Source organism: Ursus arctos, unplaced genomic scaffold, assembly GCF_023065955.2.
Source record: "Ursus arctos isolate Adak ecotype North America unplaced genomic scaffold, UrsArc2.0 scaffold_16, whole genome shotgun sequence".
Classification (NCBI taxonomy): Eukaryota; Metazoa; Chordata; class Mammalia; order Carnivora; family Ursidae; genus Ursus; species Ursus arctos.
In genome coordinates, this window is record NW_026622830.1 from 57385199 (window position 1) to 57411372 (window position 26174).

The 26174-nt window shown below is 44.5% G+C and overlaps 2 protein-coding genes across 13 annotated transcripts in view; one reads left to right on the forward strand and one right to left on the reverse strand.

Annotated features, from left to right (window-relative positions):
• The window catches only part of LOC125282011 (ral guanine nucleotide dissociation stimulator-like), a 460718-nt gene that overhangs the window by 359443 nt on the left and 75101 nt on the right, over positions 1-26174 (forward strand). The window lies entirely within an intron of this gene.
• The window catches only part of LOC125282996 (ral guanine nucleotide dissociation stimulator-like), a 601545-nt gene that overhangs the window by 205791 nt on the left and 369580 nt on the right, over positions 1-26174 (reverse strand). For 5 of the 12 annotated variants that reach the window (XM_057312968.1, XM_057312972.1, XM_057312971.1 and 2 more), the window contains exons 12-14: positions 25879-25976; positions 2816-2924; positions 489-720 (exon numbers count right to left, since the gene is read on the reverse strand). The gene's annotated coding sequence lies outside the window, so the exon portion shown is untranslated. Of the gene's footprint in view, positions 1-22; positions 2158-2815; positions 2925-25878; positions 25977-26174 lie in introns of those variants that run through there. The other 7 variants (XM_057312976.1, XM_057312974.1, XM_057312977.1 and 4 more) reach the window with 5 other exon arrangements.

Genomic DNA, 26174 nt, shown 5'->3' on the forward strand with positions numbered 1-26174 from the left:
TGGAATTAGAAATGATACAGACTTTTTTCTTTTTTTTTTTAAAGATTTATTTATTTATTTATTAGACAGAGAGACAGCCAGCGAGAGAGGGAACACAAGCAGGGGAGTGGGAGAGGAAGAAGCAGGCTCCTAGTGGAGGAGCCTGATGTGGGGCTCGATCTTGAAACGACAGGATCACGCCCTGAGCTGAAGGCAAACGCTTAACAACTGCGCCACCCAGGCACCCCTGATCCAGACTTTTCTACTTTAGAGCAAAGAGACAAGAAAAGCTAAGTGAGAAGCCACTGGAACAGACGCTGTAAATAAAATGCTTTAAGAACCTAGGTTCCAATGGTACTTTTTCTCTAGCAAAATCACCAGTCTCTTAACATGACCAAGTGTGATTCATAGCAGTGAAGGCATCCTGGGTGAAATCCCAGCATGGGGCAACAGATAGGAGATGGGCCAGTGGGGAGGTGTCAAGGTAACACGGTTTAGGGTGGACTTACCCTCTTTTGGGGCCTTGCAAGCGCCAACCTGCACAGGACCGAAATTGCATCATTTTTCCAAGTCAGACTCTTGAGTGCAGGTAAAGGGCAGTTTCCCTGAAGCACTCAGCCTGAGGTCACCAGGAGTAGACAGAGCAGAGGTGGAGAGAGAGCCGAGCCAGGTCTGGAGAGTGCTCTGTGGGGGTGTTAACACAAAGGCACTGCCAGCATCTTGGGTTCATCCCAAATGGGCCTGTGAAGAAGAGGCCAGGGGAGCGGGGGAGAGAGGGCGCTGGAGACAAGAAAGGGTCCACGGCCCACCAGGTAGGCTGCATCTCCGGGGATGCTTCCTTCTGCTCATGAGGAGCTTCTGGGCAGTAAAGCCATAGATGCCTGTAGAGTCCTGCATGTTTGTCATACCCTAACCCCTCAGAGGCTTTTCGCTGCACTCTCTCCCTCATCTGCCCCACTTAGGTCCATACTGGTTTTCTTTCCCTAGAATGTTCCCACCTCATGGTTTTACCCTTGCTGTCATCTTGGGAGAAAGGCAGTCCTTGCTCTGCACACAGCTGCCTTCTGCTGTCCCACCTCCTCTTTAGCATCACCACCTTGGGGGGCCTTCCCAGGTCCCCCAAACTAAAGGAGTGCCTGGCCCTCCTGCACACCAGAATGATCTTGTTCAAGTGCAAGTATGTGCAGACAGCTCTCCATAACAAAAGCACCTCTGGTAGCGTGAGTTCCGCGGTGGCCAGGGTGTCGTTTTATTTACTGCTGTCAAGAGTGGCTGGAGTATAACGGACACTAGCAGATGTGTGTTGGACGAACTCCATCTGCCTGTTTCAGGCAGACAAGACTGTCCTCTTTATGGTTTGTCGTGCTCTTCTGTGGTATATTTATCGTGTCCACGCTCTCTGATGAGCATCTATTTGAGAAACCAGATCTTGACATGTGGGTCTTCCTGTCTGTGATATTATGGGAGTCACGCTGGGCCCCTGAGTTTTGTGTGCCGTGAATATGAAAAAAACATCTGATCTCTGAAAGAACGCAGATTGCAACAGTAAAAAGGATGGATAAATTGCCCATTGATACCACGGAGCACTACTCAGCAATAAAGAGGAAAGAACTTCTGGTTCATGCAAGGACATGGGTGAACCTCAGAAACCTTCTGTTGAGTGAAAGCAGCCAGACACAAAAGAATACATATTCTACGATTCCATTTATACAAAGTTCTAGAACAGGGAAAACCGATTTCTAGTTACAGAAATCACAGCTTGGTTCTGCATGCAGGGCGTGAAGACTGTCTCGAAAAGTGTGAGACCTCTCCCAGGTGAAACGGAAAGATTCTGCATTGTTCTGAGCAGTTGTTACACAGGTGCACACATGTGTCACAGATCCTTGACCTGGATATAAGAATTGTGCATTTTGTTGTATGGAAAACAAAAAGTTATTTTATCTTATTTTTTTTAAAACAATTAACCAACTTAGAGTCCATCATTAGTTTCAGATGTATTGTTCAATATGTTATTTTTAAAAATCCCACTTTCAACAACCCCAAGGTAAAACAATGAGATAAAACTGGTATTGAATTGTAAGGAAGATTGAAACTCGCCAGAAGTATATTTGGAGTACAACAGCAGAACAGCATCAGAGAAGACTTTTTCCAATGTAACTCTGAAGAAGCCAAATCAAGCTAGTGGAAGAAAGAAAAGGGAATTTTTTATGTCATGCAACCAGGACGTCCAGCTGTGGAGTTGGCTTCAGGGATCAAGGCTGACATGCATCCAGGTCTCCCTGGCACTCAGTTGCATTCTGCTTTCTCTCTCTGTTTTTGTTTTGTGTTTTGTGTTTTTTGCTTTGTTTTGCAGGCTGAGCCATCATGACAACTACAGGGAATGTCCACAGAGGAAACAAAAACATCCCACAAAAGCCACTACAGTATTAGAACAAAATGATGGAGGAAGGCCAGCTCCTCATGAACTACTTAAATGTCACCATTAATTTACTGATATCAATGAACTACTTTCAATTTGGTGAGCTGGGGAATCTTTTTGTGTGAGGAACATTTTAAATTTTACGTTCATGCTGAACACCTAAAACCCACCACAGCTGAGTAGCAACCATGAGACCACCGTGCCTGATGCTTCCTCTTCTGCACAAATAGATCATCGCTTCATTCAAGAGGGCAAACATTCCTGTATTAGACTATCGCCTGATAAAAAGGGGCTTCCTCTAGTCCCCAACCTTCCAGAATTATCACTAAGCCAGGACACGTGGAAAGCTTCCGTGCTTGAGTTTTCCCACACCCACAGAAAACTCCCAGACTAGAGCATTAGGTGGTCTCTACTTACCCCAAGGGACAAACAAGCCTTTCCACGATCCCACGATAGTTTTGAAGGAACACTTAAGCTTTCCGAAGGCTTTTTGGTCAGTCGTTTTCCAAAACATGAATCTACAGTTCTGAGGAAACAAAGAGCATGTGTGGGCCCTTCTGTTTCCAGTTTTGGACAAAGTACAACATTAGTTATCAGTTTAAAAAAGAAAAATTCTAGTGTTCTTTACCTAACGTACTTAGTGAAATAGTTGTTAATGTAATTTCCTTGTAAAAGTAGGCCATTTCTATCAGAATAAGTTCTGGAGCTGGTAAGGAATCAAATGCAAACATTGGAGTCATTTTTACAAACCAGAAATACACGTGGGCAAGTTTCATAAAAGCCCAGGAAATAAGTTTAAAGTCTAATGATAGGAAAGAGAAATACCTGCAATTAATCCAATAGACCAAATGTTTCTATTTCTAGTGTCTATGGATCTCATACTATTGATTAGAAAATCACACAAATTCCAATATAAAAGTGAACTAAAGGTATAAATAAAATAATTCACAGAAGAAATACAAAAAAAACTATCAATCTCACTACCAAGCAAAGAACTACAAATTGAACAAAATTGGGATGCCGTTTTTCTCCTAAGTCAGCAAAGTGGTTTTTAAATGAACAGTGTAATGAGCACATTGAAACATCACTGGTCAGAGCATAAATTCAGACAGTTCAATAAGCAACTTGGACTTAAATAAGTCTATATTCTTTAGCCTTATAATTTCCCATATAGGAACCAACCTAGAGAAATAGGAGGAAAATTTAAATATGCACATAGGTACCCATCACAGCACCTTCTATGTACAGATATCACAGCACTGTTCAATAATATTAAAAACTATAATTAGAGGAGGAATTAAGATGGCGGAGGAGTAGGGAACCCATTTTTCAGCCGGTCCCCTGAGTCGAGTTGGATAGGTACCAGACCAGCCTGAACATCCACGGAATCAGCCTGAGACCCAGGAAGATACATCTGGATCTCTACAAATGAACATCTCCAGGGCTGAGTATTGAGGTACGAAGTGGGGAGCCGTGAAACCATGCACAGATAAACGCAAGGGGGAGGGAGCTGCCGCGTTTGGGCGCCAGGAAGCGGTAGCCACCTGCACAGGGGAGCGGGCGGACTCGCGGACCAGCACCCGCGAGAGAGCAGACTGAGACCCTGAGCCGGGAACGCGCGCCACCAGACTGAAACTGAACTCTGGTGTGCTCACTGGAACCAGACTGAGACCGGGAGCTCCGGGAGCGCGGGGGGCGGGGGGGGGGGGGCACTGGTGGCTGGCGGTGTTAGAAACACAAAGGACAGAGATGCCCCGGCCCTGGAAGTGAGGGCTGGGACGCTGGGTGTGGGGCGCACATCCCTGGACGCTGTAGGGTTGAGCAGCACCAACAGAAACAGAGTTAAAGTGGCAAGAACATCAGTGAAGAACGGTCCACGATCCCTCTGTTCTGAGACAGAGGCTGAGATTCGGCCACTGCTGCTCTGACTCTCAGAAGAGGCACAGCAAACTGCCAGGGAAAGCCTCCAGAGAACAAAAGCCTGGAAATACCAGCTCACAGTGTGCCCATCCCCATCCCCCCTCACAGGGGACACGGAGACTCTACCCAAACAGGGTTGCCTGAGTATCAGCGCAGCTGGCCCCTCCCCCAGAAGGCAGGCTGAAAAATCAAGAAGCCCACGTCCCTAAGATCCCTATAAAACAAGGGCAAACGGCCTGGGTCCCGGTCAGTAATTTGGGGTCTGACCAACCCCGCAACCTCTCCTCATCAGAATGACGAGAAGGAGAAATCCCCCCCCACCAAAGAAAAGACAATGAGTCTGTGGTCTCTGCCACAGAACTAATGGATATGGATATAACCAAATTATCAGAACTGGAATTCAGAGGAACAATGGTCAAGATGATGTGTAGACTTGAAGAAAGTATTAACAAAAATGTTAATGAGAATATAGAATCTCTAAGGGTGGAAATGAGAGCGAATCTGACAGAAATTAAAACTTCTATGAGCTAAATGCAGTCAAAACTAGGGGCTCTGACGACCAGGGTGAATGAGGCAGAAGAACGTTATCAGCGAATTGGAGGATGGGTTAGTAGAAGAAAAAGTGAAAACAGAATCTGGACTCAAAAAAATCCACGCTCAGGAATGTAAGTTACGGGAGATTACTTACTCGAAACGTTCCAATGTCAGAATCATCGGCATCCCCGAGGGGGTGGAGAAAAGCAAAAATTGTAGCTGAAAACTTCCCTAATCTAGTAAGGAAAACAAACATTTGTGTCCAAGAGGCAGAGAGAACCCATCCCAAGCTCAACCATGACAAACCTAAACCACGTCACATCATAGTGCATTTCGCAAATATTAGATCCAAGGATACAGTATTCAAAGCGGCCAGGGCAAAGAAATTTCTCACATACCAAGGCAAAGGTATCAGAATTACGTCAGACCTGTCTACACAGACCTGGAATGAGAGAAAGGGTTGGGGGGGGCATTTTTAAAGCTCTTTCAGAGAAAAACATGCAGCCAAGGATCCTTTATCCAGCAAGGCTGTCATTCAGAATTGATGGAGAAATAAAGACCTTCCAGAATCGCCAGTCATTGACCAATTTCGTAACCGTGAAACTAGCCCTACACGAGATCCTAAGGGGGGTTCTATAAAGGTAAAAAGGCCCCAAGAGTGATACAGAACAGAAAGTCACAACCGATAGAAACAAAGACTTTACTGGCAACATGGCATCACTAAAATCATATCTCTCAATAATCAGGCTCAATGTAAATGGCCTAAATGCTCCCATAAGACGCCACAGGGTTGCAGATTGGATAAAAAGACATGACCCATCCATTTGCTGTCTAAAAGAGACTCATTTTGAACCTAAAGATACATTCAGACTGAAAGTAAAGGGATGGAATACCATCTTTCACGCCAATGGACCTCAAAAGAAAGCTGGGGTAGCCAATTCTCATATCAGACAGATAGAATTTTAAACTAAAGACTATAGTTAGAGACACAGAAGGGCACTATATTATTCTTAAAGGATGTATGCAACAAGTGGATATGACAATTATAAATATATATGCCCCCAACAGGGGAGCAGCAAGATACACAAGCCAACTCTTAACCACAATAAAGAGACATATAGATAAAAATACACTAATAGTAGGAGACCTCAACACTCCACTATCAGCAATAGACAGATCACCTAAGCAAGAAATCAGGAAAGAAACAAGAGCTTTGAATGCCATACTCAACGATTTGGACATCATAGATATATATAGAACACTACACCCCAGAACCAAAGAATACTCATTCTATTCTAATGCCCATGGAACATTCTCAAGAACAGACCATGTTCTGGGACACAAAACAGGTCTCAACCGATACCAAAAGACTGAAATTATTCCCTGCATATTCTCAGACCATAACATTTTGAAATTGGAACTCAACCGCAAAGAAAAATTTGGAAGAAACTCAAACACTTGGAGACTAAGAACCATCCTGCTCAAGAATGATTCGATAAACCAGGAAATCAAAAATCAATTTAAACAATTTATGGAGACCAACGAGAATGAAAACACAACGGTCCAAAACCTATGGGACACTGCAAAGGCAGTCCTAAGGGGGAAATACATAGCCATCCAAGCCTCACTCAGAAGAACAGAAAAATCTAAAATGCAGTTTTTATATTCTCACCTCAAGAAACTGGAACAGCAACAGAGGGACAGGCCTAATCCATGCACGAGGAAGCAGCTGACCAAGATTAGAGCAGAAATCAATGAATTAGAAACCAGGAGTACAGTAGAGCAGATCAACAGAACTAGAAGCTGGTTCTTTGAGAGAATCAATAAAATTGACAGACCACTGGCAAGACTTATCCAAAAGAATAGAGAAAGGACCCAAATGAATAAAATTATGAATGAAAAAGGAGAGGTCACAACCAACAACAATGAAATTGGAAGGATTATTAGAAACTTTTATCAACAGCTTTATGCCAATAAATTAAGCAATCTGGAAGAGATGGAGGCCTTCCTGGAAACCTATTAACTACCAAGATTGAAACAGGAAGAAATTGATTTTTTAAACAGGCCAATTAATTATGAAGAGATTGAGTCAGTGATAAACAACCTTCCAAATAACAAAACTCCAGGCCCGGACGGTTTTCCTGGGGAATTCTACCAAACATTCAAAGAAGAAAGAATACCTATTCTCCTAAAGCTATTTCAAAAAAATAGAAACAGAAGAAAAGCTACCAAACTCATTCTATGAGGCCAATATTACCTTGATCCCCAAACCAGGCAAAGACCCCCTCAAAACGGAGAATGACAGACCGATTTCCCTAATGAATATGGACGCCAAAATCCTCAACAAGATCCTGGCTAATAGAATCCAACAGTACATTAAAAGGATTATCCATCATGACCAAGTGGGATTCATACCTGGGGTGCAAGCGTGGTTCAACATTCGCAAATCAATCAACATGATACATCAAATCAACAAGAAAAGACTCAGGAAGCATATGATCCTTTCAATTGATGCAGAAAAAGCATTTGACAAAATACAGCATCCTTTCCTGATTAAAACCCTTCAGAGTGTAGGGATAGAGGGTACATTCCTCAATCTCATAAAACCATCTATGAAAAGCCTACAGCAAATATCATTCTCAATGGGGAAAAGCTGGAAGCCTTTCCCATAAGATCAGGAACACGACAAGGATGCCCACTCTCGCCACTATTATTCAACATAGTACTAGAAGTCCTTGCAACAGCAATCAGACAACAAAAAGGGATGAAAGGTATCCAAATTGGCAAAGAAGAAGTCAAACTGTCTCTCTTCGCAGATGACATGATACTCTATATGGAAAACCCAAAAGAATCCACCCCCAAACTTCTAGAAGTTATAGAGCAATTCAGTAATGTGGTGGGATACAAAATCAATGCTCAGAAATCAGTTGCATTTCTATACATGAACAATGAGACTGAAGAAAGTGAAATGAGGGAATCCATCCCATTTACAATAGCACCAAAAACCATACGTTACCTTGGAATTAACCAGAGACATAAAGGATCTATATTCTAGAAACTATAAATCACTCTTGAAAGACATTGAAGAAGACATAAAAAGATGGAAAAATATTCCATGCTCATGGATCGGAAGAATTAACATAGTTAAAATGTCCATGCTACCCAGAGCAATCTACACTTTCAATGCTATCCCGATCAAAATACCGAGGACATTTTTCAAAGAACTGAAACAAATAGTCCTTAAATTTGTATCAAGCAGAAAAGGCCTCGAATCACCAAGGAACCGTTGAAAAGGAAAAACAAAGCTGGGGGCATCACAATGCTGGATTTCGAGCTGTACTACAAAGCTGTGATCACAAAGACAGCATGGTACCGTCACAAAAACAGACACATAGACCAATGGAACAGAATAGAGAACCCAGAAATGGACCCTTGGCTCTTTGGGCAACTAATCTTTGATAAAGCAGGAAAAAACATCCGGTGGGAAAAAGACAGTCTCTTCAATAAATGGTGCTGGGAAAATTGGACATCTACATGCAAAAGAATGAAACTTGATCACTCTCTCACACCACACACAAAAATAAACTCCAAATGGATGAAAGACCTTGATGTGAGACAGGAATCCACCAAAATCCTAGAGGAGAACATAGGCAGCAACCTCTAGGACATCGGCCAAAGCAATCTTTTTCATGACACATCTCCAAATGCAAGAGAAACAAAAGAAAAAATGAACTTGTGGGACTTTATCAAGATAAAAACTTCTGCACAGCCAAGGAAACAGTCAAAAAAACTAAGAGGCAGCCCACGGAACAGGACAATATATTTGCAAATGATGCTAGAGATCAAAGACTGGTATCCAATATCTACAAAAACTTCTCAAACTCAATATGCGAGAATCAAATAAACAAATCATAAAATAGGCAGAAGATATGAACAGACATTTTCCAATGAAGACATACAAATGGCTAACAGACACATAAAAAAATGTTCAAAATCATTAGCCATCAGGGAAATTCAAATCAAAACCACACTGAGATACCACCTTACACCAGTTAGAATGGCAAAAATTGACAAGGCAAGAAACAACAAGTGTTGGAGAGGATGTGGAGAAAGGGGATCCCTCCTACATTGTTGGTGGGAATGCAAGTGGGTATAGCCACTCTGGAAAACAGTGTGGAGGTCCCTTAAAAAGTTAAAAATTGAGCTACCCTATGACCCAGCCATTGCACTACTGGGTATTTACTCCAAAGATACAGACGTAGTGAAGAGAAGGGCCATATGCACCCCAATGTTCATAGCAGCATTGTCCACAATAGCTGAATCGTGGAAGGAGCCGAGATGCCCTTCAACAGTTGACTGGATTAAGAAGCTGTGGTCCATATATACAATGGAATATTACTCAGCTATCAGAAAGAACGAATTCTCAACATTTGCTGCAACATGGACAGCACTGGAGGAGATAATGCTAAGTGAAATAAGTCAAGCAGAAAAAGACAATTATCATATGATTTCTCTCATCTATGGAACATAAGAACTAGGAAGATTGGTAGGGGAAGAAAGGGATAAAGAAGGGGGGTAATCAGAAGGGGTAATGAAGCATGAGAGACTATGGACTCTGAGAAACAAACTGAGGGCCTCAGAGGGGAGGGGGTTGGGGGAATGGGATAGACCGGTGATGGGTAGTAAGGAGGGCACGTATTGCATGGTGCACTGGGTGTTATACGCAACTAGTGAATCACTGAACTTTACATCAGAAACCAGGGATGTACTGTATGGTGACTAACATAATAAAAAAAAAAAAAGAAAGAAAATTCTTTATTAAAATAAATAAATAAATAGATAGATAGATAAATAAATAAGTAAATGAAAGGGGGAGAAAGGAAAAAAACATAAGCACACAAAATCAGGGAACAGGACAGGGATAACAGCCCCAGATACAGAGGAAAAAGCTGGATGAAACAGATGATTTTCTATGAATGTATAAATCACCAAAACTAAACCAGAAAGAGATAGAAAATCTAAAAAAGCACCAAGCTTTTTTTTTTTTTTTAAGATTTTATTTATTAATTTGACATAGAGAGACAGCCAGTGAGAGAGGGAACACAAGCAGGGGGAGTAGGAGAGGAAGAAGCAGGCTCCTAGAAGAGGAGCCTGATGTGGGGCTTGAGCCCAGAACGCTGGGATCACGCCCTGAGCCGAAGGCAGAGGCTTAACTACTGAGCCACCCAGGCGCCCCAAAAGCACCAAGCTTAGGTAGTTTTACTGGGGAATTGCACCAAAGTTAAAGAAACAGATCATTTCAAGAGTATTTAAACTGGCTAAAGCAGAGAAAGCTTTTAATAAAGCTAAGGAAAGCACTAAAACAACTTGATAAAGATTACATTAAAAACAAAATTACAAACTGGTTTCACAAATCACAATGTAAAATGACTCAGTAAAATATTACTAGAATCTGGCTACACACTAACAGAGTTTTCACTGATGATTCAATAATAGGACGATGATTCAATAACATAAAATCTGTTACTATTATTCATATGAACAGGTCAAGGAAGAACATCTGTATAATTTCACAGATGCTAAAACAGTATTTAATAAAATCAACAACCATTTTTGATTAAAAAACAAATAGCAACAACACAGCCCTTAGTAAAATAACTAGTGTGGCAGAAACACTAAAAGCATTCTCAGTGAAGTAAGGAACAAGACAACGTACCCACTATCATTCTTACTTAGTATTTGATCTTGTCCTGGAAATACAAAGCAACCAAAAAAGAGAAACAAGAGACATAAAAAGTAAAAAACATGGAATGAAATTCTTATTATTTGTAACTGATATGATATTATACCTCAAAATCCAAGAGAACCAACTGCAAAAACTACTAAAAACAATATGATGACATAAGTTACTGCTTGAAAAATCAGTAAGTACAGGGGCACCTGGGTGGCTCAGTCGGCTAAGCATCTGCCTTGGGCTTACGTCATGATCCCAGGATCCTAGGATCAAGCCCCACATTGCATGGGGCTCCCTGCTCAGCAGGAAGCCTGCTTCTTCCTCCCCCTCTGCCTACCACTCCCCCTACTTGTCTCCTCTCTAATAAATAAATAAAATAAAATAAAAATTAGTAAAGTACAATAATAAAAATATGTAATATAAGAAAGGGTCCTATTTTCAACACCAAAAAAGATCAACTAGAAATAAATTTAAGAAATGTACAGGATTTTTACACAAACCTTTTAAAGACATTTCTGAGACAACTGGAGAAATGTGTATTTAGATTGGATATTAGATTAAATTAGTAATAGGCAATAAATTGTTAATTTTGATAAATATAAAAAAGTTTTGATAAATATAGCAGCGAGGTTATATATATTTCAAAAGTCTCGATTTGTTCCAGTTCCCAAGTTATACTCTGAAGTAGTTACGAATAAAATCATTTGTTTTAAAACATTCTAGTCCCCCACCCTACAAAGAAATGGAGGGAAGAGGGACAAATGATTCAAGATTGGCAACACATGGCAAACTGTTTAAAAAGACGTGATGGATACATCCAGGTTCATTATATTCTCTTCCCTACTTTTGTGTATTTGAAAATGTGCACAATAGGACCCAAACAAAGGCAGGTACTGAGAGACTCAAAGGTACACAACAGGCTTATAAAAACACACAAAAATTGCCACCTAACAATTAGAAATGCAAATTAAAGCTACAAATCAGATGTCATTTTCATCAATCAAATAGAAAAAAGATCCAAATATTTGGTGATATTCAGTATTGGGGGGAAAGGAAGTAACTGCTGACCTGCTGGGGAAAAGTATCCATCAGTACTTTGGAGGACTCCTTGGCCTCACCTTTCAAAATTATAAACACACACTCCGTGGCCCAGCAATTTCACTTCTTAGGAATTTATTCTAGAGATACTAATTCAATAAGTATTTTCCGCCACCTACTATGGCCATACACTAGAGACACAAAAGTGCAAGAAACAAGGCCCCTGCTCTCATGGGGTTCCATTATTGTAGGGGAGGAGAGAACCAATAAAGCCAATTAAGTACACGGACAATTGCAAGGTCAAGAGAGATACGTGTGATGAAAAAAGCAAACAGAATAAGGGTGTTGGGAGTGGCAAGAAGTCTATTTTGGATGGGCTGGTCTGGGAGGGCCTCTCTGAGGACTTGACAGTTGGGCAGAGACCTGGGTGAAGAAGAAAACAAAGGAGAAGAATGACCAGGACAACATTCCAAGAAATAGGGAAGGAAACCACAGAGTAACACATAAATTTGGCTTTCCTGCCGTCTGCTTCTCTTTTTATTTCCTAACAGCCTTTCGTTCCTCCAAAGGATATGAGCACCTCTTGAATGTCTTTCTTTGTCCTGATACAAAAATGAAAATAAGCGTATCTTTTAAATACAGTACATCTTTTGAGGAAGGTGCCAGACCAGCACTGTTTCTCCAAACACTATTGTGCGTAATAATTTCATTTCTTCAAAGGAAGACTTCCCAAACTTATCTAGGTGTAATGCCAAACCTGTTTACAAAAGTACATTCAAGCTAGAATTAGTTTCACAAAAGATATTGACCAGTTACTAGATAATTTTATAGAAAAAAAATACTGTCAGTCCCTGCCCTTCTGGCAAGAATGCGAACCACTGACTTAGAGAAAACTATAGTTTAATTTCATAACCTTTTAAGCAATGAGGTTGAAATGTTGAAGTGTCTATTTGGATAAATATTTCTATTTATTTGGATAAATATTTCTATTTATCCAAATATTCATTTTCAATTTCATGGTCTTTTAGACAATGATACTGATATTTTTAGAGACCATTTTAATAAATATTTGACACTGAAGTGGCCAGTGTCAATTAAGGGCATTCCAGTTGACCCCAAAAGAAACGACTCTGCAACAACACCTGAGAACATTACATACTAACCTGTTCAAAACCGTGAAACACCCAGACTTCAAACTTGCCATGAATGATACGTTCTGTGAACAGCCAGATTAATTACAAAGCTAGCATATGGAGAGATCTGTCCCTGTGAAATACACTATCTTAATTCTGAAATCAGCTTTACCTGGATGCATTCATCTCCTATTCAGAGAACGCAAAAAAACTAAGACTTACAGATTCTACAGAGATTCCTAAGGAGACAACTCAGTGTAATCCAATTTCAAGCACCATTAGCCATCTGCACAAGCAAGGACAGGTTTCCCTCCAACAGCTGACGATGCCGTGTACCCCTGGCCACATCACACCACTGAACATTCCCCCAAAGGTCCAGCAGAGAATGCCACTTCTGACAACTAGTTACCCGAGAAAAAATTACCAAAGTGAGAAACCGGGAAAAGGTAAGCTTCGGCACACGCCAGCCGAGCAAGAGGGGCGCTCAGTTTTGAGTTCTATGCAGATCTGAGGCCAAGAATCCCAACGCTCTCTGGCTCTGGAGCCTGCCTTTCCATGTCCCACCTCTTACGTGAGAGGCGTCCAGGAGCCTCACAAGGGACGCCCCCCACGCCCTCCTCTACTCTCCAACGTGGGTTCGTGATTGCCCCCTGCTCCCAGCCCCTGGGAAAGACGCTGGTCCAGCCGGTCGAGGACGGGGTACCACAGGCTCACCTGGGAAGGGTAAGGGCACGGGGCTGGGCGCCGCGGAGGGCCAGAAAAGGACACCAGGGGAGGAAAGGGGACAGTCGGGGGCCCTCCCGCAGGCAGCTATCTGGGGAAAGGATGCCCACGGGCGGCACCAGCGGGCCAGGTGAGGAAGAAGGATGGAGGAGAACTGGAAGAGGGCACTAGAGAATGCAGGGTAGACGTGGGGCGCTCCTGCAGGCAAGAAACTTACGGAGGAGCGGGCGGGGGGCTTAAGGGCTGCCTCCGGGCCAGGTAGGGGGCCCCGCCCCTGCGCCCTGCCTCCCCTGCCCAGCGCCCGCTTCATGCCCGCGTCCGCGGCGCAGCGCGGCTCTGCCGGCCCCTTGCCCGCCACCGCAGGTTCTTCTTCAGGCGGCAGTCGGCGTCCAGCGCCGCGGCGGCTGAGCCGGAGGAGGACGAGCCCGAGGCCGCGCAGCGCTCATGCTCCAAGGCGACGGGCTCCCTCCGCTTCCTCATCCCGCGGCCGACAGGGCCAGCCGCCGACGGCGTCCGCGGACCTCGCCCGCCCGCCCGCGCTGCAGTCGCCGCGACTCGCAGGAGCAGCTGCTGCCGGGAGCCCGCAGCCCCTCACATCCCAGCCCCAGGCCGCGGCGCCCGGCTCTACTACCCGCGCCTGGGACCAGGTCGGCCGCGCCTGCCAATCAGCGCCGGGCTCCCACCGGCCCCGCCCCCTCCATGCTTCCTCCGGGAGCGCGCCCAGCGTCCCCGGCGCCGACCTGCCCCCATTTTGGAGAAGGGCGGGCGAAGCCTCATACACCATGTACACAGTATGATTCTGTGGACAGGAAACCCCTGGGCAGGCAGAACTGAACTGAGGGGGCGAACGCAGCAGTTGTCAGGGGTCAGGGTGAGAATGGCAGCAGGGGCTGCAGCAGGGACTGTGAATACTAAGGACATGAAGGAACCTTTGGGGGAAATGATAATGGTCTATGTCTCAATAAGTGTTTGGGTTGCAAAGGTGGATGCATTTGCCACAGTTCAGTGAATGTATACTTGAGTTATGTGCAGCTGGTATAGAAATTTTACACTGAAGGAAAAATACGCTAAACAAATAATGAACTCTATCTAGTAAACAATACGCACGCTGAAACACATAGGGTGAGGTATACTGATATCTGCACTTTGAAATACAGCCTAAAAAATAAAATGGATTACTATATGGAGAAATGGATAATTGGTTATTTACGTGAGAAAGCAAGAATAATAACACATGATAGGTAAAATCCAGGGGGTGGAGGAGTCTATGGATGTTAACCATAAATTTTTACAACTTTGCCATTTGTTTGAAAATTACCATAATGAAACGTTGGGTACAAAAATAAAGATGAAGCTAGATTTCAGAAGAAAAGAATAATAAGACAAAAGGGAGAGTGAGCCTTCCGAAATGGTTACATGAAGACAATGGAGCAATTTCTTCCATAGATCATTATAAAAATCAGACAAAATCACTAAAACCAACCATCTGAAGGAACTGGAAAATGACCAAAGGCAGGCAAGCACTTGAGAAGTTACTGTCAGAACTGTCCCTGCATCTGGTACAAACCAGGGAGTGTTTGTCACTTTCCTGCCTGGCAATACTGTGAGACCCAACTCTGGGAGGGCAGGACTGCAGCCCTACCGTACCACCTTAATGCGCAGCACACTGGCTATAAATTTAAGCGGGAAATTTTGGAAACAAGAGGGCTGCAAAATGCTGAGCTCCAAGGCTGAATATAAATACACTGCCCAAATCCCTGGCAGACAGTGAAATGCGCATAGGCAGGACAACCCAGGAAGCCCAGAGGCACACACCAGAGGTGAAGGCTATCCCCTGAACAATGGAGTTACCCCAGGACATCTGCCAGTTTGCTGCTCCTCTGACTAAACGTGCTTCCCAACCCAGGGCGAGCTCTAGTGGCAGAAAGCAAAAGTCTTACTGGCATGAGGTCTCAGAAGAAAGAAATGGGGGCTGGAGGACCAACTGATATGTAAAGGAGGTATGCTGGAAGCAGGGGAACCCCAAGATAAACCCCCAAATCTGAGAATACATTCTACTCCAACCTTTGACTAACCACCGAAGTAGAAAGGTGCATGTGAGACTGCGAAAGAAAGAGAAGAGAAGGGAAGAAAAATGCATCAACTGGAAGCCAATGAAACTGATCGGAGACTGGTCGGCTCCTACGAACACAACAAGATGTTTGCATCTGGAGCAGAGCTGCACAAGCACGTGCACACACACAGGAAGCCCTGGGAAGCAGTAATACCTGGCAGCAAAGGAGCACACCTCCCACTCAGATCCCGGCCTCTAAATTCCATCTCCCACCAAAAGGAACCAGGGAATCTTGGAGAAATAGCTGATTGCACCACAGGGGCAGAGAAACTACAGGAAATGCTGAGAGTATCTTACTGTGCCAAAAGGGAAGGTCGTGCTCAGAAAAGAATGGGGACGTGTCAAAACAACACAGGAGATGATTTGGAAAACCAAATCAGGGGGCATTCCAGCATCAAAATGAATGAGAGTTAAGGACTATAAGCCCCTGAATCAAACAAGAATCCGTGAAGTACTACTGGGTGAACAACTGAGTGAGTCAACAAAGGAGGGGAAACTCTCCTTAAGGGAGAATGCCAGCTGACAGGTGAGAAGAACAGCGTCCCCACTGCACGACTACCTAGCAATAACTAGTTCAAGCAAGAATCATCCGTGGGGGCGCCAAACGATCAGTTTAAAAGCTCAAAAGGTCACAGAGCCTCAAATATTTCCCTACAGATTTCCTCATTCATTACAAAGGATAAATGCTAATTTTAGAGAGCAGACACTAGGCAGATGCCGCCCTAACTTGATCACCTGAGATCAGTAATTCTCAAATTTTAGAATACATCAAAATCATTTTTTGGGCTTGTTAAAAACATAGACTCAAGCCCTAAGTTTCTGACTTAGCAGGTCAGGAGTAGGGTCCAAGAATCTGCAGCCCCACAAATTCCTAGATGTTAACCTCACCAATAACAGAACAAGCCGGCATCATGTGCCATCCTGAGACGAATAATGGATATGAGAAATGATACGATGCCCTGAGAAAGGCACAGCACCACTTCTCTGATAGCCTGGCCCCCAAAATGCGTAATCTGAGTTTAATCATGAGAAAACATCACAGGAACCCAAACGGAACAAAGACCTACAAAACAATTAGAACAGTCTCCATGATGTTCTCGAGAAAGGCTGAGAAACATATCCAGACTAAAAAGACCATAGAAACATCAATAAATACCACATGTAATTCTAGACTGGGTCCTGTATGGGGGGGAAACTACTGTAATTAACAGAGCAACTGTGAATATGGACTGTAAACTACAGAATGGCCCATGTTAAATTTGCCAATTTGATAACTATACTGATTATTCTGGGCTATGTAAAAAGTCCTTGTTTTTTTTTTTAAGATTTTATTTATTTATTTGACAGAGAGAGACAGCGAGAGAGAGAACACAAGCAGGGGGAGTGTGAGGAGAGAAGCAGACTCCCAGCAGAGCAGACAGCCCGATGCAGGGCTCGATCCCTAGACCCTGGGATCATCACCTGAGCCGAAGGCAGACGCTTAATGGCTGAGCCACCCAGACGCCCCAAAAGTCCTTGTTCTTGGTAAATACTTATTGAAGTACCTAAGAGTAAAGGGAGTGAAGTGTGCAACTTACTCTCTTCCAGTGTGTGAAAATAAATGTGCCACGTGTACTTCTATATCCAGAGGTGGGGGGAGGGGGCCATGCAGGCAAATGTCACAAAATGTTAACAACTGGTCAATCTAGGTGAAGGGTATTTGGAAGTTGCCTATACTACTTACAACTTTTCCATAAAAACACACAAGGCTTCATTTTAAAACAAAACAAACAACAACAACAACAAAAACAAGGAGTAGCAAATTAGAAAGGGTGGTGGAAGGGCGTTCAGAGACTGCCCGCCACACAGCCTGATATTGAGGAAAATGGCAGAAGCGGGGCCACCACACGCTGAAAATGACAGGTGTTCGTACTGAGGATCCTGAGTCATCCAGAAAAGCCCCAAAAGAGTTTAATATCTTTTAGTACATTTTGTTTAAGATGACCCGTTAAGTACCCTTTTGAACCACAAGAGAAAACAAACACGGTTAAACACTTTTCAAACTTCATGCTTCACATCCGTTTTTCTTCTATTCTACAAATACAACCTCTCAGTGGAACAGCGAGTCACACTGTAAGCTGTTCGCAGACATCCCCCCACGCGGGCGGGCTGTCCAGCGGCACACACCGCTCACACTGGGACGCACACAGCGCCCCTGCGGCGGCACGGTGACAACTGCAGCAGGACAGCCACCTGGCGGACAGCAGCTGGAAAGGTCGCCAGTTGTAAGAAGCATCCCAGCAGGGGCCAAACCCTCAAAACCAGTTAGCGCACAGATTCCCACAGCAAAACACAGGGACAGTCAGACGAGAACAAACGCAAGGCAGAACAGCCTACTCCTTCTGTTCCCAAACACGACGGTCACGGAGGCCGTTAGTGCATATTGACTACGTGATGACCATTCAGAGGACAAGGTTACCAGAGACAGTGAAGCCAGCCCCCAGCCCCCAGAGCAGCGCACGGGATAAGCAAACATAAAGCAGCTCAGGAAGGGCCTCTTACACTGCATCTTACTGTATCAGATTCCATTATAACCACACACGGCAATATCCTCTGATCGCAAAATAAGGAAGATCTCATCATTTAAATGAATGGCCTTCTTATTGTCTATAGTCAAATTTTGATTTTTAAATGAAAAGTAAATACACAACTTTCCACTCTAATCCCCTTCCCTGCCCACTGTTGTGGCTTTGCTAAGAAGGGTTTATTAGGAAAAAATGCTGAACAACTGCTCTGCAGGGCATCGCAAAGCACCACATACTAATAACAAGCGACCCTCATACATACTGTGAAGAGACCTGACTCGCAACTACAATGAAGCCTTACGTTTAGTGAAGCTAACTTGTATTATTTTCTGTGTACATTCTTAGGTCTAGCGGTTTGAAATATAATCATACCCTACAGTTACAGCTGATTAAAGACACAGCTGAAGACTGTATAATTAAGTTTGTCATGAATCAAAGAAAACATTTTTTATTAATTTTTAAAGCTAGTAAAACTATTTTTCTCCACAGCTACAAGAGCTTGAACAACATGGAAGGAATCTTAAAATAATTTAACTGATAAAACATCTTTTATTTATGCTAATTACGTGACATCCATACTACATAACCATGTTATACAAAAACAAACCACATTATAAAGCCTTCAGATCGTGAATAAGAATATAAAAATCAACCAAAGACTCCAAGATCCTATGTTTTCACAAAGTGTCTGTGCTACAATCTATTTCATTTAAACTTTCAGGATACCTAATCCAGAAATATTAAATTTAATCCACCGGAAAGAAAAAGGGAGCTCAAGCGTGGGTATAAATGTGTGTGCCTGTGTGTGTGTGTAATACCTACGCGTGTGTATATACATAAGTCATCCACCTTTTTTTGGGTTTGGCTTATTGAGGTAAAATTTACATACAGTAAAACACTGTTCGCTGGGTTCTGACTGACACAGTCAGTGTATGACCACCATCACAGGGCAGACATGGCCTACTTCCATCACCCACGAAGCACCCTCACGCCCTCCTGTACTCAGTCCTCTCCTCCCCTAGCCTCAGCCCCCGGTAACCACTGATCCAATCTGTTCCCATAGTTTTGCCTTTATCCGAATGTTATCAGGGGGGAACCACAGTTGTACAGAGCTCTGTGTTTGCCCGTAACAGAACACTCTGGACGCGCTCCTGTTTTGCTGAGGATGTCAGCAGTCAGTGCCTCTGTGTTGCTGTACAAGGACTGCCCCACCGCACAGGTGCACCGCAACCTGTTCACGCATTTCCCACCTGACGGACCTCCGAGTTGTTCTCCATGTTCGGTAAATAGGAATAAAGCTGCTATAAGCAATCATATGCAGGCCTTTGTGTAGAGATAAATTTGCACGTCTCTTGGGTAAAGGCCTCCATGTAGGACTGCTGGATCGTATGAAAAGTATATATTCAAGTTTATAAGAAACTGCCAAACTACTTTTTCAAAGTGGTTATAACCCTTTGCATCCCCACCAGCAAAGCGCGATGTACTTCTAGCTGTCCCACAGCCCTGCACCTGGGCACTGTCCCCTTCTGCTGCCTTGTTTTGTGGGAATGGGAGGCATTCTCACAGGACTGCAGCGCTACCCACTGCAGCTGTCACGGACACTTCCCTAATGAGGGATGACGGGGAGCGTCTTTTTGTGTGCATGTTGTTATCTACAGGAAATGGATGAAGTATCTACTCAAAGCTTCTCACCATTTTTCCAGTTGAATTTTTTGCTGAGACACCTATCCTTTTAATAGACAGTTTATCAAAGAAGAAATGATGGAAAGTTTGTCTATTTTGTTAAAGCACTTAGAATTCATGAGCAGGAGACACAAATCTAACATGTTTCCTTGCCATCGCCACTCCCAACGCCCCACTTGCCCCTCCCCCCTGGCAGATAGCAACGATATGCCAAGGCAGGTAGAAAGAAAGAAACATCCTCTCTCCCCCTTAGTCAGAGTGTAAGAAGCACAGGAAAAGCTGCCTGCCTACTACTAGGGTCAGAAACAGACCTATTTTCCCATTTTTACTAGTATGGGATGAATCCATAATCTTTCTTCAGTATGAGCAGAAACACCAATGACGGGGAACCACGTGCAATGGTTGGCAACACTAGTGACAACTCATCCCGACGTGGCGGAAGCACGGCTGGCACGTGACAATACTGAGGGTCTGCAGACCGCTCGGTGGGCGGCAGCCCTCGCCCTCTCTATCACAGGCAGAGCCCGCACACAGGAGCACCACGTGCGCTTCAGAGCAAGGGCTAAGCTTTCATGTAAAGGAACAGGAGAGCCTGCCACCACCACGTGGAGCCTCGGGCAGACTGTTACCTGGCTCCGGGCTCTCCTCTACAGCGTGGGGACAGTAATCACTACCTTGTTATTATAAACACTACACACAACTCAAAACACACGATGAATGACACACATAAACGGCAGGTATCACAATTCTGACGACTTCCCTCACGTAGAATTCCTGAATCACAAACGTAACTACTATTGGCAAGATAAAGGGTGTCCTGCGCAAAGCCTGGAGCATAAAGCAGAAGCTTCAGGAAGCAGGTAACATTTGTACACGGCGGACCCACTGAACTAAACACAGGCTCCTGACCGTCCATGAGAATAGCCAGGCACCCACATAAAAGGTGCAGCACATTTACGTAAAAGGTGCCCTGCAGTTGGCAGTCCTGAAAGGCACGTACGGACTTTATTTCCTATAATCCCGCCTCAGCATTTCAAACTGCGCGATGCTTCTTCTCAAAAGAAACCAATCCACTCACTCTTGGTTCTGCACCAACTCGTTCCCGAGTTCGCGACGGGCCTCCCTAACTGAGCCACGGAGACAGAGCTGCGCTTGCCCGCCTCCGCGACACCGCGGCCTCCCTGCACACCATCCTGCGCATCCAGCTAGACACAGAGCAGCCTCTGAAACGTCCTGTGGTCGCTCATCCTGCTCCCGCCTGACGACCGCAGCGGGGGGCTGCACTGGTCACTCCTGCACGATGACTGGCTGGGCCGCCTCAGTGACGGGATAGTCCATAAAGATGTTTCCATGAACAAATACATGGAATCAACAGTTTAAGATGATCTCTTCGATTTAAGTGTCTTGATATATCCTATGCGCACGTTTTAAGAAAATATTAAAATTTATGACAGGGGCCCCTGGCTGGCTCAGTCAGTAGAGTGTACAACTCTTGACCTCGGGGTTGTAAGTTTGAGCCCCACACTGGGTGTACAGATTACTTAAAAAATAAAATCTTTCAAAAAATAAAAAATTTACGACAGATGTTTAACGATCTGAATGTCACATTTTCCATGGAAATCTATTTAAAGGTCTTAAAGGAAGAGTCAGTAACTAAGTTAACATGTACCACCTAGCGAGGCGCCACAATACAAGCTTTGTAGGTTAACAAAAAGTAACCAATCTCGTCCCGCTCTGCTTTTTCTCACCTTCTCCACCTGGAATGCCTTTCCCCAACTACCGCGAGCCCCACTCACCATGCCCGGACCTGCTCCCTCAGGAGGACACCGTCCCCCTCCCTCTGAGCTCCCCATCACTGTCTTCCCCATCACGATTCTCTACCTGGTCTCGCCTAGTCCTGCAGGATCTGCCCTACGCACCTCAACCCTGCTACCATGGGAGAGTAACCTGTCCAGCATGCAAGAAAACAGATGTCCCTGGGGGTGAAGACAGAAGGAATACACATGAGCAGATGGCAAATTTTATTAAGAGGCCTTACTGTCAGGGAGAGTGAGAACTCTTAAGAATATCAAGCAAACAGAAAAAAAAAAAAAAGTGGCAACTGTTAAGCTCAAGAAAACAGGAAAACAAAAAGTTGAACTAAAAGGGAATATAATCATGCTACATTCACCAGCTCAATAGTGAGCAACATTAACAAAGTCAAAACAATTCACCAAATTATGGCTCTAAACAAAATTTGTGCTACAAATGTGGGGGAAGATGGGAGTTCAAAATGTAACTTTGTCTAAAAGTGACGCATCGATGGCCCTGCCTCTACATAGATATTGCTGGGAACCGTGGACAGAAATACTAAAAGAAACAGATAAGCAGGATTCCAGGCAGCTCTGGGAGGTGGATGGTGGAGGCAGGACAGGAGCCCGCTGGGTTCTGCGTGAATCATTCAACACTCTTTTACTTTTGAACACATGCACCTACCACCCTCTGATAGAAGTGAAATTTCTAAGTAAGAAAAAGAAACAGAATCTCTAACAGAAGCACTTCCAGCAGGACATAAGCGTTTTCCTACAACTTTTCAACCACGCTACCCCCTTCCCCCCTTCAACAGTGTCTCTCCACCCTCAGGACACAGGGCGGCTAAGGACAGCGTGCATGGCCTGAGACCTGGCATCAGCCTGCCGGCTCCATACTCTTGAGAAAGCTACTGTAAGCTCTGAACCTGACCTTTCCCCGCCCGTGACATGAAGACACCACCACGGACCTCAGGGACCCGGCTGCGTTGCTCTGCACCCAGACGGCGAGTAAGTGTGAGGATGACCGTACTCCCTGGACCTAAGTCACCCAGATGCAATCTGTCTCACTACCCTCTCCCCCTTCACACCACCGTCCAGGCGGGCTTTCATTCTGACCACGCCCCCACACTGCGCCGAGCACTTGCCAGAGTGTCCTCCAAGTCGCCACACCCGAAGGCCAAACCTCAGTCCTCATCATGACCTTTCCTGACACTTCAGAGAGTTGATCACATCCTCCTCCTGGACACTTCTTCCCTTCTTCCCATGGTGCCAGTGCTTGTGGTCTTCTTCACACCTGCTCTGTGCCAAACACTGCTCATGTTCATCCTTGAGCACTCGATGGCAGAGTGACCCGAGGCTCAGGCTTGCTTGTCTTCTCTGTGCTCACTCCCTCGGTGACCACAGACCGTCACTGCGTTTTCATGGCCACTTCCAGCTCAGACTTCTCTTCCAAGCTCCAAATGCCTATTTACAACTGCCTACATGACATCTCTACTTGGATCCCGAACAGAATCACAAACTTAAAATGCCTACAGTGAGCTCCCCATCTGCCCCTCTAAACCAAGTTCCACCCACAGCCTTCCCCCCATCTAGTTGCCCAAGCCAAGAGCCTTCTAGTCAACTCAACTCCTCCCTTTGCCCTCACACCCCTTATCCAATCTGTCAGCAAATCCTACTGGTTCTGCCTTTGAAATACATCCAAGGCCCAACTGCTTCTCACCACCTCGTTTTCCTGCTCCAATCCCAGCCTCCGCTGCTGCTCACCTGGTTCCCTGAACAGCGTGCCGACAATCTCCTGGCTGTCCTCTACTCTCCCCCACCCTCCAACCCCCACCACCAGTGTCTATTCCCAACACACTAGCCTTTCAAACCTCAGCCGAATCTCAGGGCTCAACACTGAGGGAGGGACAGCTGCCCTCCGGAGCCGACAGCCAGCACCGCCTTACCCTAGCGACTCTTTGTTTAGACAAACAGCCCCAGAACCTCACAGTTCAATCTATGTCGATTGTTCTCAGCTGCCCTGACGCTAAATAACCTATCTTTATTCTCCAAATGGGGGGTTTCAGATAGGTCTCCGGGCAACCTTCCTTTCTGTCTACTGCCTCCCCACACCCCATTAACCCTGAAAATAATCTCCATACATATTTCAGCAATTCAACTCCTCCAAAACTTTGCTTTGCTTTCCTAGAATTCTGATTGTAAAACACCTCCATCCCAAGTTCTGCCTTAAGAATGCAACACCCCAAAACAAATCAGGAACCAAGAACCTGATCCATCCTGCAGGGGCTTAAGTGGACCAGGGCACTCAGGTACATCAAGGGCCCCGGATCTCAGAGGAACACCATTAAGTCGATGCTGTACAAAGCCAGGCTTACTCGTGTGGCCTCACCAGTTGTCCAGAATTGGGGGAAACAATTATAGAAACACTGGTTATAAGGTATTTTTCCTGGGTTTACATATTTTCAAACAGGGGTGGAGGGGAGGGGAGGGCCAAACTAGAAGCAGCAGATTATATCCCGGTGCTCAAAGTTCCAGTGAGCCAAGAATGGGCTCTCAGTTCCCTGTCAGGCCTTCGTTCTGCTGCACATCACATTAAGAAGAAAAATTTTGTGTAATTTCTGTTAAATATGAAACTGTCTTGGGCTCTACCATGACGAACGATTTTTAATAGCTAATGCTGATGAAAAGTTATACTTGATATTCTCCCTCTTGTTTGGATCCACTAAGAAAAGAGAACTTATTTTGTGGCAAGCATTAAACACTACTTCATCCATGAAAACTACCCATGGGTCAAGCAGAAAACATGCAGAAACGAAATAACAAAATCTTTGCCCTTAAAGATGCAGAAACAGACTTGTACCCAATAAATATAGCCCACTGGTACAGGAAGAAACATCGAAATGTGCAGGGAGGGTGGGGAGGAGACAAGGGATGTAAACAGCTGGGCATGGCCTTCTCCAAAAGACAGCAGAGTCACACCTGGCACAGCACACAGAACAGGTGCCTCTCGTAGCCAAGAAAGGGTAGAAGGAATCAGAGAAAAGGAGCAAGACTTCCAGGCCTTACTTGGAAACTGAAACTTCGTGACACAATTTTCCTTCCCTTCCCTAATACCTAATCCTGGCAGAAACAAAAGTGGGTTTGGAGGAGAAAGGAGAACAAAGGAGGAAAGTGAACTGACCCCCAGAAGGAAATGGAAAAACAATCCAGGGTTCTGCCCCTTGGACATCTAAGACAAAGACACTTACCAAAGTCAAATTCAACGTAATTATAATGATTCTGAATTCTGAATCCATGAAGTCTAAGTTTATGGGGCTTTTACACCAAAGCAATGTATTGCTAAAATCTTACCAATGCTAATACCACAAGACAGATTGATGAATCTTCTATCAACGATCTGTCCTCGATTTACCACTAGGCCTACCAGAAAGAGCAGTCTTTGGAAATAAGACAAACTGGAATAGAATCTCAATTCTATAACCTCCCAACTGTGGAGTGCAGCACAAGTGCCAAGGTTACAAATTAACAAATCACAAATAACCCAATCTCTGGGGCTTAGTTTTCCTCTCATTAAAGTGGGGGAACTGCCACCGAATAGCAATTGCTAACATTTGTGAAAGCTGAGCACATTTCACATTTCTTACGGCATCCACCACAACCCTGGGAGAGCACCCTTTGTCAGAGGAAAGAGCTAGGTTTAAGTAGTCAGTGAAGAGTTGGCATGGAGAGAGAGCTAGGTTTCGGTAGTTAGTGAAGAGTTAGTAAGTAAGCAGCCAAGCCAACATCTGAATCCAGAGCCCGTAAGAATAAAACACGAGTAAAAAGCACAGGCTCCAAAGCCATACTGAGTCTGAATCCCAGCTTTGCTTTTTACTAACTTAGTAACCTTTAACCTCTGTTTCAGTTATGCAAATGTGAAACAGGGGCGAAGGGTAGCCTCATTCACGGGATTACTGCCAGAGACTCACTGAGGAGCTGGATGGCCCAGGGCTGACCCTGTTGGGGCACTCTTCTAGGGCACATGCTGCTACTGTCACAACTATCAGGGACAGGACTGTCATCCTGCCTGCCTCTCTCCACACATAAAAGGCACTAAACAACTAATATTTCTTCCCTCACCTACTCTGCAAAATCAACTAGCTTTTATTTGTTTCTAGTATACGTCAAAGAAACCTTAAGACAGATGAAAGAAAAATCAAAACAAAAGAAAAAACCAAAACACAAATGTAGCAAGAGAATTATACTCACAGTTCTGAAGGCCACGATAACTCTGTGAAGAAATCAAACGTGGGTTTAAAGGAAATGCTCCCGGTTTCTCTTTCCTCTTTCCATAGTCCTCAGAGAACCTGACAAGGAGAGACAACATGCGCATTAAAACCCCCTTCCTTTCACTTCTTGAAGCTCTACTGAACTCACCCCTCAGCCAGTTCCATCACCTCCCACGCAAGCCTACTGGGCAATGCCTGGGATGAGGGGTGAGAAGAGGGCACCACGTCCCTGTCTTCAAACCTATTTCTACTTAAGAAACACACAGGAAGGAGCGC